Source organism: Cricetulus griseus, chromosome 3, assembly GCF_003668045.3.
Source record: "Cricetulus griseus strain 17A/GY chromosome 3, alternate assembly CriGri-PICRH-1.0, whole genome shotgun sequence".
Classification (NCBI taxonomy): Eukaryota; Metazoa; Chordata; class Mammalia; order Rodentia; family Cricetidae; genus Cricetulus; species Cricetulus griseus.
This window is the reverse complement of record NC_048596.1, coordinates 57,360,529-57,376,892: the sequence shown is the minus strand read 5'-3', so window position 1 is coordinate 57,376,892 and position 16,364 is coordinate 57,360,529. Positions and strand designations below refer to the sequence as shown.

General features: G+C 45.4%; 1 protein-coding gene across 2 annotated transcripts in view; it reads left to right on the top strand.

The window, feature by feature from the left end:
• Shank2 (SH3 and multiple ankyrin repeat domains 2) overlaps nt 1-16,364 on the top strand; it is a 443,211-nt gene that overhangs the window by 11,830 nt on the left and 415,017 nt on the right. For both annotated transcript variants that reach the window (XM_035442085.1, XM_035442084.1), the window contains exon 2: nt 11,252-11,351. The gene's annotated coding sequence lies outside the window, so the exon portion shown is untranslated. The remainder of the gene's footprint in view (nt 1-11,251; nt 11,352-16,364) is intronic.

Below are 16,364 nucleotides of genomic sequence, written 5' to 3'. Positions count from 1 at the left end.
AGTGATGTTTGGATGTTTGGTGGATTCTTTAGGGTTGCTATGTACAGTATGATGTCGTCTTCTATAGAGCTCATTTTCTCTGCCATTCCCTTCCTGCCTTCCTGCCACTTCTTCCTTTCTTCTTTCCTTCCTTCTCTTCCTTCCTTCCTTTTTTCCTTCCTTCCTTTCTCCCTTCAAGTAAGTCAAGTAAGTTCTATGCCACTGAACCTCATGCTAGTCCTAGATACTTTGATCTCTTCCCTTCTAATCTTATTTTTTAGTCTGCAATATCTACTACAGAAGCAGTTTTTTAAATTTTTTATTTATTCTTTGAGAATGTCGCATGTTTACATTGTGCTTTGACGATTTCACCCCAATACTCATCTCCAGCTTCGTCCAGACAACTCTCTCCCCTTTCCCAACCCAAACTTCATGTCCTCTTCTTCTTTTTCTCATTTTTTTAATCACCCATGGAGTCCAGAATTAGTGATACCTGATACCCATGAGCATGAAGCATCCTCTGGAGCATGGTCAACCCACCCAGGGCCACGTCCCTGAAAAAAACCTGGTTTTCCTTCCCCTAGAAGTCAGACATTCTCATTAACTCTGCAGCTAGAGTGGCAGAGTAGAGGGTGGAGACCTCCAAGGCTCTCCATCACCCAAGCTGGGATGCTGACTGACTTGATATTCTGCAGGCAACCACAGTTTCCAAGTTCATGGGTACAATGTCCTGAAGACATCATAGCTCAGCATTCTTACCTGACTTCTGGCTCTTAAAAAAAAAAAAAAAGACTTATTTATTTATTTATTTAATACACTATCTGCATTATGACTTTATGCCAAAGAGGGCATCAGATCTCTCTATAGATGGTTGTGAGCCACCATATGGTTGCTGGGAATTGAACTCAGGACCTCTGGAAGAGCAGCCAGTGCTCTTAACCTCTGAGCCATCTCTCCAGCCCAACTTCTGTCTCTTATAGTCTTACTCCTCCTCTTCGGCAATGTTTCCTGAGCCTTGGTGGCAGGGGGTGTGATATAGATGGCACATTTGGGGCTGAGCACTCTACAGACATTTATTCTCTGCATTTTGACAAATTAGGAGTCTCTGTATTGACCGCTGTCCCCCGCAAGAAGAAGCTTCTCTGATGGGGCTGGAAGCTGGTCTAATCTGTGGACATAAAGGGAAATATTTAGAGGGAAGTTTGATATTCTATATATTTAGCAAAGTTTCTCCCCCCTGGGGCATATATCCGTCATGGATTCTTGGCCAGATTTACTATATCAGATACGTGTTTCCTCATGTGGAATGGATCTTAAATCCAAGCAGAAAGTGGTTGATTCCTCCATAGCATTCTTACCACTATTGCATTCACAGCCATATGTTGCCATAACAGTCACTATTGTGGCCCACAAGGTTCACAGCTAGGTAAGACTGTTGGTTACTTTCCCCCTAAGAGCCTGCACAGCAGTTTTGGGTGATGTGAAAGCTGTCCAGCAGGGTGGAAGCTTCTATTTTGGTACCAGCTCACTTCTAAAGTATGTGGTGTCTTCAGCAATAGGGTCTTGTCACTGGGTGTTGGTGGGTAACCAAGAGCAATGGCAGCAGCTTGCGTTGTTAGCAGAGGGAGTCTTGGAACACCTCTGACCAACAAGTGGAAGGGAAGACAGCATCCCTTACCTAGTGCTGGAGATGGACAACCTGTGGCTTCTGGGAGGAACATTAACCCCTACATATGGTAACTTCATTTAAAATATGTATGTTAACACATAGCAAACTGGGTTTGATTCCCAGCACCCCTATGTCAGCTCACAACAATCTGTAATTCCATTCTCAAGAGGTCCAACGTCCTGTTCTGGCCCCTGTGGGTTCCAGCTATGCATGTGGTACATAAACGTGTAAGCAAACAAAACACTCAAACACAAAATAAGTCTAGAAGGTTTAAAAATTAAATACATACATATACACATGTATGTATCCACATGTATGTGTATATGTATGTATATATTTACTTGAAAGCTTACAAAATACTATGTTCAAATGATTCTTTAGTGTTTGCAGTTTTGCATTTAAGTCCAGGCCAAGGAAAATGGGATCTTAAATGTCTACCTTTAAAAAAAAAAAAAAAAAGCCGGGCGGTGGTGGTGCACGCCTTTAATCCCAGCACTTGGGAGGCAGAGGCAGGCAGATCTCTGTGAGTTCGAGACCAGCCTGGTCTACAGGAGCTAGTTCCAGGATAGGCTCCAAAGCCACAGAGAAACCCTGTCTCAAAAAAACAAAAAACAAAAAAATCAAATTTTCATTTGTTCTTTACCAATTTCACACTTACATAATACATTCGGTTACACCTCCTCACCGTCTCATATCCCCACCCCACTCATCCCCATGCCACTCAGTCCCTGCTCCCCAAGGAAAGTCTCCCTCTGACCTTTATGTCTTGGTTTTGTTTTTATGACCCACTGAATTGAAATAGGGTGTCTGTGTGGACCCAGGCATGGAGCTGTCAGCAGGAGCACGAGCAAGCCAGCAAAGGCCAAAACACTGAAAGTGGGGGCTCATCCCCCAGCAGCTGGGACTGCCAGTAGCTGGGGGTCCACCAGCCTCTGCCTTCCTCAGTATTTTATTCCATTTCGTTGCCACATTTCCCTGCTGACAGGGCTGGATAGCAGTGTCAAGAGTGGATATTGGTTGTTCTGATTCTGGGTGTGGTGTCTTCTCTCACTCTGTTGGTTTGGTTTTGTAAAAAACGCTTTACTGGGCCAAGGAAGTTCATAGGATGTTGGAGCCTGTCAAATGCTTTTTCCACTGCCCATGAGATGATGAATACTCCTTTGCCACTTATTCTGTTAGTGTGGTGTGTGACACTGAGTCCTAGACATTTCCCTCTGGGGATTAATCCTGCTCACCAGGGTTCACTGTCCCCTGTACCTGCTCATAAATAGCTGGGATTTCCTCAGCTTCTGCAGGTGCATTCTCAAGAGACATTGGGGTGTAGTGTTGGGTTTGGGACCGGGATGGTACTGGCCTCTGGAGTTGAGTTGGAAAATGTTCATTTCCATTCTCAGGGTAGACTGAGGAATCAGTCCGAGTTTCTTTAGTGCTTGGTATTTGTGGAGAGGCCACCTTGGCCTGAGGTTTTCTTTGTGGGAGTTTTCAAATGATTAATTCAGTTTCTTCTCAGATCTGCCCAGATTGTTTCTTTATAAAAATACTAAATTAAGTATGTGTATGCAGATGAGTTCAGGGCCAGGAGGCCAGAGGCGTTGGGTCTCCTGGAGCTGTGATTCCAGGTGGTTGTGGTTATGACCTGCCCAGGACGGGTCCTGGGAATGGAATCTGTGACTTTATTTCCCATCCAGAGGTGTGCCCATTGGAAGTTGCTCAGACCCCTACCCCCTCTTTCCTAGTGTGGCCAGTTCACATATTGTCCTTCCCCACTTCAATTGCTGGACACCCCAGCCTTTCCTCTCTTCCACCATTGGACACCCCAGCTCCTGTACTTTCCTTCAGTAGAGAAAGAGTTCCAGCTGTCACACTCTTCAGATAAGTGACTTGGCCTTCCTTGACTCCCGTGGCTTTTCCAGTCTAGACTGGATGGGTTTTGCTCTGACTGTGTTGTTTCCATTCCTTCTGTGCTCTTCATCTTAGTCTGCCTTTCTTTTTCTACTCCTGTCAGACAGAAACTTACGCTGCCACTGTGGTAAGATTTTTCTAGCAGCTCTTTTTAGTGTTGGGCATTGAGTGCTTGTTGACCAGGCACTCTGCTGTGGAGCGGTGTTCCAGCCCCCTTCTTCCTTTCCATATAGACACCCACAGACATAGGTTTCCTCCTGCACTGCTGTGAAGATTCTCCTGTGTTTTGTTTGAATGGGGTGATGGGGTGTGAGAGGCAACAAAGCTCAGTTTCAGGTGCACATCTGTGATCACAGCACTTGGGGGGGAAGGCACATCAAGAGTTCTACGTCATCCTTTTCCACATAGTGAATTTGAGGCCAGCCTGTGATACATGAGACCTTACCCCCCAAAAGCAAGCAAGGGGAGCTGTGGAGATGGCTCAGTGTTTAAGGTCACTGGCTGCTCATACCGAGGACCTGGGTTCAGTTCCCAGCACCCACAGGGCAGCTAACAACCATCTGTAACTCCAGTTCCAGGGCTTCTGATACCCTCTTATACATTCAGACAAAATACCCATACACATAAAATAAAAATAAATAAAAATGTTTAAAAGGGAGCATACAAACAAACAAAATCCCACCCAAACTCCAAATCAAATTTAAATTAAAAATGGTTTCTAGAGCAGCTCTGCCATTTAATTTCCCCAGCAGCCATGCCTGCATGATCCAGTGCCATCCAGTTCTTCCACTTTCTTGACAGCAGGCAGCGTTAATATTTTGTATGTTGACTGTCCTGGCACGGGTAGAGTCATAGCTTATTTTAATTAGTGTTTTGGCTGTAAGGACACTTCATCAGTGAAGTGGTGATGGCTTCATAAAGATGCCTCATTTAACTGTCATTCACTTTGACCATACCCCCCCACCCCCGCACCCTTCTCCTCTTCTGCCTTCCATTATTCTCCTTCGTTTTCCCAGATAATCTTTCTAGGATTCCCTTGGGAGAGAGAATGAGCCAGTGTCTTTCCGAGTTTGGCTTATTTCACTTCATATAATATCCAACCAATCTGCTTTTTTCTACAAGCGATATTTCATCCTTCATTATGGCTGGATAATGCTCTATTGTGTATCTGTCACATTTTCTTTATCTGCTGACGGACTTGGGCCCATAACTTACTGTGTGGCACTATGTGACGCCGTTCAGGTGTCTCTGGTGCTGATTCTGGCTTCTTCCCCATTCTTCTCAGGGTGGCATTTGCACCATCAATGGCTGGGGACAAACAGCTTCATGGGATTTCGGGCTGTCTATGCTTCTTCCTTTGTAAAACACTGCCCCACGTGTGCTGTCCACATCTGACCTGGATTGTCATGTCACACTGCTGAGTGTGGAGTGCTCTGTGCACTCAAGTGTGTGGTTTGCAAATGTTCACTCTGTGGTTTGTGTCAGGAGGAGGGCTTTTGATCTCCCTGTGGTCCTGCCTTGGCTGCTGCATTCCTGGACTACACTGTTTGCAGGATCTAAGCAGGTGCTGCCTCAACTGCACCCTGAAGATTTTGTCCTAGATTCTCTGAAAACTTCAGATTTCATGTTCCTCATGGAAGGCCATCATAGCTTTTCATGAAATTCTGTGCAAGGCATGCTTGTTTGACGCTCTTATTTTTCCTGTGTATGTGCAGCCCTTCTAGAATTGTTTGCTGTAAATGACTCTGCCTCACTAAACTGTCTGTGTCCTTGCTGGGAACCAGCGGTGTGTGTGTGTGTGTGTGTGTGTGTGTGTGTGTGTGTGTGTGTGTGTGTCTTTGTTCCCCATCCTGGGCTCTCCACTTAGGTCTACAACTATGTCGCTATCTCTCCACCAGAACCAACTAGACTTTATTACTCTGGCTACACAATAAAGCTTGAAACTGGGTAGTTAGATTCTTCTTTCTTCTTTTGCAGTAGTGTGTGTGTGTGTGTGTGTGTGTGTGTGTGTGTGTGTGTGTGTGTGTACTTGTGTAAGCTGACAGTCCAGTCCAGGGCTCCCATTGTATTAGGTAAGCTGGAGAGATAGCTCAGCAATTAAGAACACTGGCTGCTCTTGCAGAGGACCCAGGTTCTATTCCTAGCACCCACATGGTGGATCACAACTGTCCTGGCTCCAGTTCCAGGGGATCTCATGTCCTCTTATGACTTCTGAGAGCATTGCACACATACATACATAGAGGCAGAACACCCATACACATAAAATAAAAGTAAGTAAATCTTGAAATAAATACGTGATTTTTCATCATTGTGTAGAGTCAGAGCATACCTCCTAGACATGTTTTATTTATACTAAGAGTTTTACTTTTTACATTTATTGATTTTATTTTGTGTTCATGTGGGGTGGCATAGTTGTGCATGTGGAGGTCAGAGGTCAACCTGGGGGCATCAGTTCTTTCCATCCACCATTCAGGACCCCAGAGTTTAACTCCAATCCTGAGACTTGGCAGCAAGCTTCTTTCCCTGTTGAGTCATCTTTCTGGCCCTGAGTGCTCATCTTATAGCTCAGGCTTTCCATGACTCATGTGTAATTTCTGGAGGATTTTTGATTTTCTAGATTCCCTGTGGTTTTCTATAATTGAGAAGCATGGACAATTTGCTTCTAGATTGGTTTTAATTTTTCTACCTTGTGGCTTCTGGTGCTGTGCTCAGCAGCAGCAGTGACAGCTGATGCTTTCACCTTGTCCCCAGGGCACAAGCATTTCCGGGACAGCACTTAATTCCTTGACTTTTTAATGACTGGTAGATGATGGGTTTCCTGGTAGATAGTGTTTATTAAGTTGAGAAAGTCCCCATCTTATTTTCAGGAGAGTTTTTGCCACAGATAGATGCTGAATTTTGTGATTTTTTTTTCAGGATGACGCCTTTTAAAAATTAACTTTTAAAACAAAATATTGAACCAGCCTTGCATGCTGGACTGAATTCTATCTGGTCATAGTGTATATTTATTTTTGTATATGACAGAATTATAGTTACTAATATATATTTATATATAAATATTGTATTGTGTGTGTGGAAAGAAAGAGAGAGAGAGACAGACAGACAAATACACAGACAGACACACAGAGACATGACCTTAGGTATCCCAGGCTGATTTTGAACTCATTATGTAGTCAAAGGTGACCTTTGAACTTCTGATCCTCCTGCCTCCACTACCAAAGTGCTCTGCTTAGGACTGCACAGCACCCACCATGCTCTGTTTATACACTGTTGGGAGTGGAACTGAGGGTTTGTGTATACTAGGTAAGAGCTCTACCAACTGAGCTGGAGCTCCAGCTTCATTTGTGAATATTCTCAAGGATTTCCCATCAGGGAATTCATGTTCATATCTTGTTTTTTTTTTTCTTCTTTTTTTTGTTGCAACTGGTTTTGGTAACCAAGGTTTTTCATAAAACTTTATTTATTTTTCTGTTGTTGATACCAGTGTTCTTACTGAAGAGTTCCAGACAGTGAAATTGGGACATATTCTCTCCTTTTCTGTTTTCTAGGAGACATTGTATATAGTTTTAATTATTAATTCTTCTTTTACAAATATTTTAAACATTTTTGACAAATTTATACAATATTTAATGTATTTTGGTCTTATTCATTACCCCTTACCCATTCTCAATTAAATCCCATTCTCCTTTAAATATTTCATGTAATTCCACAGTGAGATCAGTGTATCTGGAGGTCTCCTTTTTGGTTGTTCTTACAAAACTGTGAGTTTTAAAACTAGGAATTAAATTTCCTAACAGGCATAGGGAATTATTTAAATTATCCATTCACATTGGGCACACTGTAATTTCATTTCTCGATGAATTGGCTTATTACATTCTTTCTATGAAATATATAGGTGTGAGGTTGACTGTAGTGTTCTGCCATAGCCTCTGCCTGTGTGTTCTGTGTTAATGCCTCCTGAACCATCCCTGGGGGTGGTTTGTCTGTGGTCTGTGGTGATTCCTGTATTGTCCCTGGGGTGTATTGTCTGTGTGGTCTGTGTTGCTGCCTCAACATTTTTCTGTGTGTGGAGTATAACAGTAGAACTGATGTGTACACAGTTTATACTGCTCAAATCAGGATGATTAACACTTCCACCTTTTCATGTTATTGTTTCCATATACTGGGAACCTTTCACACCTTCTCCAGTTATTCTGAAATAAATATATAATTAATTGCAGAATGTAATTGTTCTATTTTGCTTTATACCTCTAGGATTGCTTCTCTCCTGTGCTGTGTTCTGTTATCCATCGTCTTATTACCTCTCCTTCTCTTCCATGTCCTTGACTCTTGAGACCCCCATTCTATGTAATCAACGTCTTAACTTCCATAAATAGGACTATGTGTAATTTGTCTTTCTATACCTGGCTAATTTCCTCCATACGATGGCCTCCAGTTCCCCCAGAGTTGCCTATATGTTTGTAAAATTTGCTGACTACTTTTAAGTTACTTGATGTAAGAATGTAGAATTTGAGATCTTATTCATTTGTAATGTATACATTGAGAAGTATGGATTCCCATAAGCAATTAAAAAGGATGTATCATGCTGTTCTGGGTAGGATGAAGTATGGAATTGCCCCTTTCCTATTAGCCTATCATTTTTTTTTTCATGCTCTTTGCTGCTCTTGTTTGCGAGTATATATCAGAATTGCTGCTTCTTTGTCAGTTACCATTTTAATTATTATATAATATTATTTTCTGTTGTTTTTTCCCATAAAGTATGCCCTATCTACTATAGTCATAGCAATCTTGATAGTCTTGGATTTATGTTGCAAAAGGTGTCTGCCATCATTCTATTTTCTACCTGCCTATGGCATTGTATTGGAAATGAAGTTTTGTAGACATTATATAATTATGTCTTTTAACAAACCACCCTGTTTTTTAATTAGCATAATTTTGACCATTTACATTTAAATGGAATTACTGCATGTCAGGGCTTGTGTTACTTCTTTGGGGTTTCCTGTTTTCTTCTCGTGGGTTATGTGAATCTTTATAGAGTCTCATTTTTGCTTATCTGCGTCAAGAAGTGTTTCTGAGTGGTCTGTTGCATAAGCACGTGTTTACTCTAGGCACTATACACAATAGCCTTATCACCACTTACTATGGGACTAGTTTGAGTAGTACACTTTATCTCCTTTTATGACCCTTTGCCCTTCCCACTTATAATTGCCAAGTATTTCCTTTACATGAATTTAGAGTCATATCAGATGTGCTGCAGTTTTTTTTTTAACGCAATTGTGAAACAAATTTAGAAAATTTGAGAAGGGGGAAGATGGCAAATTCTTGCTCATCATATGTGTTTTCCCTTCCTGCTTCATAGTTCTGCTTCTTTAGTCATTTCGTTCTTTGAAGAGGTTACTTCAGCCATCTTTTAAAAAGATTTCATTTATTTCTATTGTACACACATGTATGTATGTGGATGATGTGTGTATGTGAGTGTGGTGCATTTGTCATAGAGCACACATGGAGGTCAGGGGACAACCTCGTGGAGTTGGTGGCAGCTGGATGTGGTGCTCTAGTTTCCTTTCTGTTGCTGTGATGAAACACTTTGACCAGAAAGAACTTGGAGAGGAAAGTGTATTTATTGGCTTATACATTCAGGTCACAGTCCCTAGATGATATGAGGGAATCAGGGTAGGGACATGAAATGGAAACCATGGAGGAACACAACATTCTGGCTAACTCCCAGGCTCATGCTTAGTGGACTGGGCCCTAGTACATCAATTAGCAATCAAGACAGTTTCCCACAGACATGTGCACATGTCAGTCTGACCTGGGCAGTCCTTCGGCTGAGATTCCCTTCTCAGGTGACTCTAGGCTGTGTCAAGTTAACAATCAAAGATCATTAACACATATGGGTTCCAGATAATAACTCAGGTCATCGGGCCTATACCTGGCTGAACCATCTTGCTGGCCCAACTTTGGCCATCTTGGCAAGTCTGCTGACAGATCCATGTGAGTGCTCTGTTTTGCTCTTCTTCCACACAGAGAATTTGGCAGTCCCTCTGTCTTCACTTGCTAACTCCTGTGCTGTGTTGCCTTCTGACTCCATGGCTCTTGATGAGAAGTCCAGCCCTTGTTTTCATGCTCCATACCTTATATTTAAGGCATTGTTCTCCTCAGTTTGTTTTCTAGACTTTTCCATTGGCATTAGGTTTTCACACATTTAATAATGATGTAACTTGATTTGAAATTTCATGAGGTTATCCTTTCCTTCTTCCTCCTCTTCTGCCTTTCTCTTCCCTTTTCACTTTTAAGACAGGATCCAATGTAGCCCAGGCTTGCCTAGAACACACTATATAGTCAAGGCTAGCCTTAAATTTCTGATACTCCTGCCTTCAACTCTCTGGTGCTGAGATTTTAGATGTGCATCACCACCCTCAGCAGCTCTTGCCTTCTAATGCTGCCTCCGTAGGGAAGGTAGGCATGAGCCCTGACTTGCCTCCTTCAGGGAGAGCCTCTATGGATCCCCATCAGGAGAAGCTTCTGTCTCTACTGGAAGGTGTGGGAGTTCTGGCCCTCCATATGGCTTCTACTGCTATCATTGGTGGAGTAGCCTTGTCGTCCCTGGACAGTGGTGGCAGCCCTGCCTCTCCTTATCTTCTGATCCTAGACCATAGCACGGTGAAGAGCTGTACTGCAGCATCCTGGTGACTGGAGGCCCAGGCTGCCTCAGATGGCCAAGCCGATACTTTCTGGGGAGGAGAGGAGCCTTAATGCCAGTGGCAAGGTCCCACTCCCCACCTTCCTGCTTGGCAGAGTTAGGGGCCCTGGTAGAGTCACACAGAGTAGAAACCTAAGCTCTCACTTGACCTTGCTGCTGGGGCAGGTAGGGACTGGCCAGAGTTGCTAAAATGTGCTTTGACTGAAGACAGAGGGCTTTGGTTGTGGGATTTTTCCTGTCCCACTGGGGTTTCTGGCCGGTTCGGCATGATTACATGACCTTTCCTGGGACGACATAAGCAATGTCTGCTTGCTTCAGATAGAGCACTGATGACCAAAGCACAGACCAAAGCAATCATTGCACCAGAGTCTAACTCAGTGGACCAGTGAGCTTACTAACAGGAGTGTGTGTGAGGGTACTGAAAGGAAGATGCACAAGGGTTACTCACAGGAGCCATGGGTGGGAGTTATACATGCATGAACGTGGATTACTTAAAGGCAGCTGCATCACTGGAAAGCCCCAAACCCAGCATGGCTGACTACTCATGAAAACTGCATCCTGGGGGGCTTCCCGCACAGCTTTCAGGCAGCTCCATTGAAGAGTCTCCTCTCTGAAGCACCTGTTACTGTTCATACAACCTTGGCTGGGCCCTCGCTAGTCTTTAAACTTCCTCAGCTTTAATTTCCTTAGTCCTGGGTACCCGGGATCCCTTTTGCCTCACTGAGGAAATAGTTACACAACAAATGTGTGTTGGACGATGGGGCACTCACAGATGTAACCCCACATACACCCTGTCCACCTCCCAGAATTCTGTTTGCTTTGCATCTGGCATCTGGGACCAACTGCACTGGGGAAGGGAACCAGCTCAATTTTCCATTTGTCTAAAGAAAAAAATAACTGTTGGTTTTTAAAGCTCAGAAAACCCCCAATCTGTAGAAAGTTGGACCCTGTGCCCCTCACAGTCCCACCTGACGGTGCCCTGGCTCCTGTCTTCACAGGTCTAGAAGCTTCTCCACTCTCCCCATCTCTGCCATCCAGAGTGCAGACTGTGGCTGCTGTAGGGGACTTCCTGTGGGACCCGGTGTGCTGACACCTCTGGTGAGTGAGAACCTGCTCTCTTTGTCCTGTCACAGGGACAGTGCTCATGTTGCCCAAGATAAAACAATAAATCTTCCCCAAACATTGTTAGATTGGTGATGTGGTGTGGTGTGATGTGGTGTGTGTGTGTGTGTGTGTGTGTGTGTGTGTGTGTGTGTGTGTGTTGTGTACAGGTGCACCTCTGTATGTGTGTATGTGTTCAGTGTTAGGAGCTTTCTTCTGTTGTTTTCCAGCATGTTTTGAGACAAGGCCCTCTTGTTAAGCCTGGAGTACAGGCTGTCTTTCTCTTTCCTCCATCACTGGTGTGACAGATGTGTGCTGTGCTCACTGGCATTGCAGATGTGTGCTGCTGTGCACAGCTTTCCATGGGTGCTTGGGAATCTAAACTCAGGTCCTGAGGCTTGGGCAGCAGGCTCTTTATCTTCCGAACCAGCTCCCCAGCCCCTACTGTGTGGCTTTCACGTGTTCCCTTTGTAGTGGTGTTGTGTTACAATGTCAAAAGGTTGGACATGCACATGAGAGATGATCTTGAGTATTTCATTTTCCTGAAGCATTCTGGGTTATCTGAATTCATATTCTCCACCTGTGAGTGTCCCAAATGGCTGCCAGCACTATATTAGCCCAGAGAGTCCTCCATGCTTGGGACAGTCTTTTCAGAAGTGGGAGAGAGGTGCTAAAGTAGATGTGGAAGGGTGGGGCTGGCAGTGCCCCTGTCTCATGGAGAGGAGGTTGGGGGCCCAGGATCGTGTTCTCATTTAGGGGTTAGATGTGGCTCCAGGGCTGATGCCTCTTCACTGCCTTTCCTAGAAATAAAATTTTAGCTTGTTGATTGTGGTAAAATACACACAACACAAACTTCCCATTATAACAATTTTCACTGGATAGTTTGGTGGCTTTTGCTCTGTCATGTGGCCATTTCCAGTGGCTTCCCAGAAGGAAGCTCCGCCCCGTTGAACACTCACTCCCGTACCCCCAAGCTTTCTGTGTGTATGGATTTGACTGGGGACTTGACGCAGGTGGAATCAGATCTGACCAGAGTGTGATGTCCGCTCCATGCTGTAGTGCATACCTGAGCTTTAGTCCTTCTTATGGGGGCTATGGCATTTGGGGAGGCATACCGCGTATCATACGGCTACGTCATGTAGGTGGGCGTTTTCCTTTCTCATGGGCAGATGCCTGGCAGTGGGTGCTGTTTAACCTGAGGAGCTGTGTGATGATTGCCATCCTAGGGGATATGCAGAGCTGTTCCATCATGGTTTGGAAGGATTTCGACTGACCATCATCAACAGACAGGCCTATTGTGGTGTCTGTGTGGAGGGAAGTTGACCCACCTCTTTGCTCTGAGAAATTTGAGGCCTGGGAGCCGGAGGGTTGGGTGACACTTCAGAATCTCATGGTGGCTTCTGCTGAATAACTTCGTGTGCAGAGGGCTGCGTGAACAAGCAGATATGGCTGGGCTGTATGTGGGGAGAGAGCAGCTGGATGTCACCAATGAAGGGAAATGGTAGCTGGATGTCACCACCATTCTAGTCAGAATCCTGGGTCCTTGGCTGTCTTGCTGGGGAGAGAATGACTCATCCCAGAATTCCTTGGGGCCTAGCCTACTGTTCAGCACTTCCTTACAGGTTTGCCAGGGGCCCATACTTGGGAAAACCAGCTTTTGTAGGCCTGGCATGCTGGTCCCTAGGCCTGTGATCAGATGTGGGGCCTGCTGGGAGATGAAGCCTAGAGACCCCAGGATTGGTTGGAATGTGGACAGGGAATGTGGCCCTGGCTTCTTAGGAGCTTGGATCTAAGGAGTGGGGGTTGTTCTCCTGTCTTAGTGCTGCCCATGCAATGTGAGCACAATCATGCCATTCTGTCCCCTTGATGCCTAAAACCTAGACCTGGGCCTGGACCTGTCTGTCACTTGGTACCATGGAGCCAATGACCCTCTCTTAGTCATTGGCTATTCAGCTGAATGGCAGTGACTGAGCTCAAGGACCAAAGTTGAACTGTCGTTTGTCCTCTCTGGGATTGCCTTGGGGGGACCTGATACCAGATGCATACGGCAGACAAATGACTTCAAACCCACCGAATTCTGATCCTTTGATCCCATGTGGCCCAAAGGGAGCTTCCAACATGATTGGGTTGAGGGCCTTGTGTAGGGGGATGGCCGGAATATTCTTGCTAGTTTCTTAATGCCATCAGAGCGCTTGTATTGAGGCTGAGGGAAGCTTGGTGATAGAGGAGGAGCCTCATGAGGTCAAGGCAGAACCTGGAGAAGTGAAGCTATGGAGGCAGGTGGGTAAAGGGCTTGTTGTGCAAGCCGGATGCCCTGAATTTGGTACTCAGAACCCATGTAGAGTTAGAAGGAGAGGACAGACTTCATCAAGCAGTTCTCATGTGTATCACAGCACAAATGATGATGATGATGATGATGATGATGATGATGATGATGAGATGATGATGATGATGATGATGATAAAAGATACAGCCCTGACTCATGGATACCTGAGGCCACAGAAGCTGAGGGACACGAGGGACTCTCTTCTGGAGCTTGATGGGCTGGGGAGTGAAGTATTGCTCACATGGATCTCACTGGAGGTCCAGAGTTGTGACATTGGCTTCCAAGAGCAAACCTCTGGTGCTCGAGGCTAGGCTTTGGTACTTTGGAGAGTTGTTGTAGGAGACTTACACAGGGTATGGTAGGGAAGCAGGCTACCTTTCAAGCCTCTGGCTTTTACTCAGCAAGGAGACAGGTGTGGGCATCTGGTGCTGAGGGCTCAGGTTCCCTTGACAGCACACTGGTTACTGTGGGAACGCCTGGTGGCGGTTTCCTGGGCAGGCAGCAAGGATGGCAGGCTGCATTGTCCTGTGATCTTTGGGATACTGAGACTGTGGGCAGGGTTAGCTTTTGTGAACACAGTGCATGAGGTAAGAAGTGAGTTCCCAGGGCTCCCTGTTGGGTGCCGCTGAAGGGACACTGAGGACCCCTTGTGCTCTGGATAGGAGAATAGATAAATGGCTTGTCTCCAAGTAGAGGCTGCCACCTCATCTTCCACAGGAATGTCTAGTGTGGGGCTGGGAAGATTGCTCAGTGGGTAAGAGAGCTCATGCTACAGGGTGAGGCCCTGAGCTCAAATTTCCAGCCCCCATAAACAAAACCCTGCATGGCTGCATGTGCCTGTAACTCCAGCTCTGGGGATGGAGACAGGTGGATCCTGATAGGTGACTGGCCAGCTAGCCCAGCTGTAGTGGTGACCTCCAGTTCAGAGAAAGAGCCTGGCTTGAGGCAGTAAGGCAGAGATAGAGTAAATTGCCCAGAATATTTTCTGTGTGTTGCGGCTTGGAGGCATGTCAGACCATCAATATGAGGGACTCTGAGAGAACAGCATGGGCCAAAGGTGGGACAGAAAGGTGGGCAAGGAGCCAAATATAATAAATAGACAAATAAAATAGAGATCAGTTGTGGTCTTCTGCCCAGGGTGCTGGAGTCTGTGATCCAATCTCAACCACCACCAGAGAATGCAACAGAGCTTGCTACCAGTACACTCATAGCACCAAGACCCTGCCCAGAAGGGGCCGGTACCTCCAAGACTAATTGACCGAGAGAGTTCCCACAACACAGTACGTCACCTACCCCAGGAACTATGTTCCAGTCTTGGCACTGTCACTCCTTGTGTGGCTTTCAGGAATTCTCTAGTTCTCTCTGGACCCCAGCCTTCTAACTGTACAAGAGTGGCTTCATTTTTCACCTTACAGAGTAAATCCAGCAGCAGCAACTTGGGCTTTGTAAGCTGCAGCTTCATTAACCCTGAAATATCTCAGTAGGCATCAGACTTGACTGCACATGAAAGCGGGTGCTGGAAGGCAGGCAGCGGGGAGCCAATGCAGGTGATGTGTAATCTGCAGTGTGGATAGAGCCCTGGTCTGTGGCAGCCTATGCATGTAAAGTGGGGCTCACAGCCACGCCCTCATGAGCCCTGTGCTAGAATCGCAATCATAGATGAGGGGATCCAATAGCAAAGGTGGCCTGAATTCCAGAGCCTTTGCAAGCAGTGTGTACTGTCCAACAGCTGTGCCCCCAGGATATGGGATACAGGAAAACTGTGAGCACATTGGACCAAAAGATGCCACTGGAGCAGGCTGGGTCACTGTAGAAGGAGAGGTGGCACATGGACACCACACCTCATCGGCAGGATTCTGATCATCCAAGTTGCCCATGTTGGCCAGCCACTCTGTCTAGGACAAGCAGAGCCACAGCATCCATACTGCTATGAATGGAATCATGGATATTGGGGATTCCAGAAGACAACAGAAGGCTACGTGGGTATGCTTTGGCTAGGAAAGCAGAGCTTTACTTTAATCATGCCCATATTCCTAAAAGGTAGGGGTACCGTTTTATCTTTGAGGGTTATTTTTCTTAGCAATTTACAAATTGATATAAAATTCTCATAAAACTTACTATGATGGCTAATCTTGGTTGTCAACCTAACTGGGTCTGGAACCAACTGAAACACAACCTCTGGGCCCTCCCATGGAGGATTTTCTTGATCAGATTGTTTGAAGTGGGAAGACCCACGATGGATACCATCCTCCAGAAGCAGCCCACATAGGATGGGATGAGGGAAACTTTGCCTGCTGGCATCACTCTCAATGGCAAGTTCATCTGCCAATGGCTGCACCATTCCTTTACCAACACTAGGACCAGATTCATCAGGCTTCCGACATAGACAGAATCCTGGCAGCCCTCCGGGAATTCTCCAGGCCTTCAGCATCCAGCCTTAGTGACTGAAGAGCTGCCAAATTCTCCATCACTCTGGGTGAGTCAGTCATAGTTGAACTACCCAGACTGTACCATGCAAGCAAGCCAATATAACACATTCTCTTCAAAATGTACTCATCCTATCGATGCAGTTCCTCTAGAGAGTGATGTCTAATACATTTACCTCTGTAATTTGTCTAAGTCAGTGATTCTTAGCTGTGCTGTGTAACTTTGCCACTATCTATTCTAGACCATTCTTACCTCCC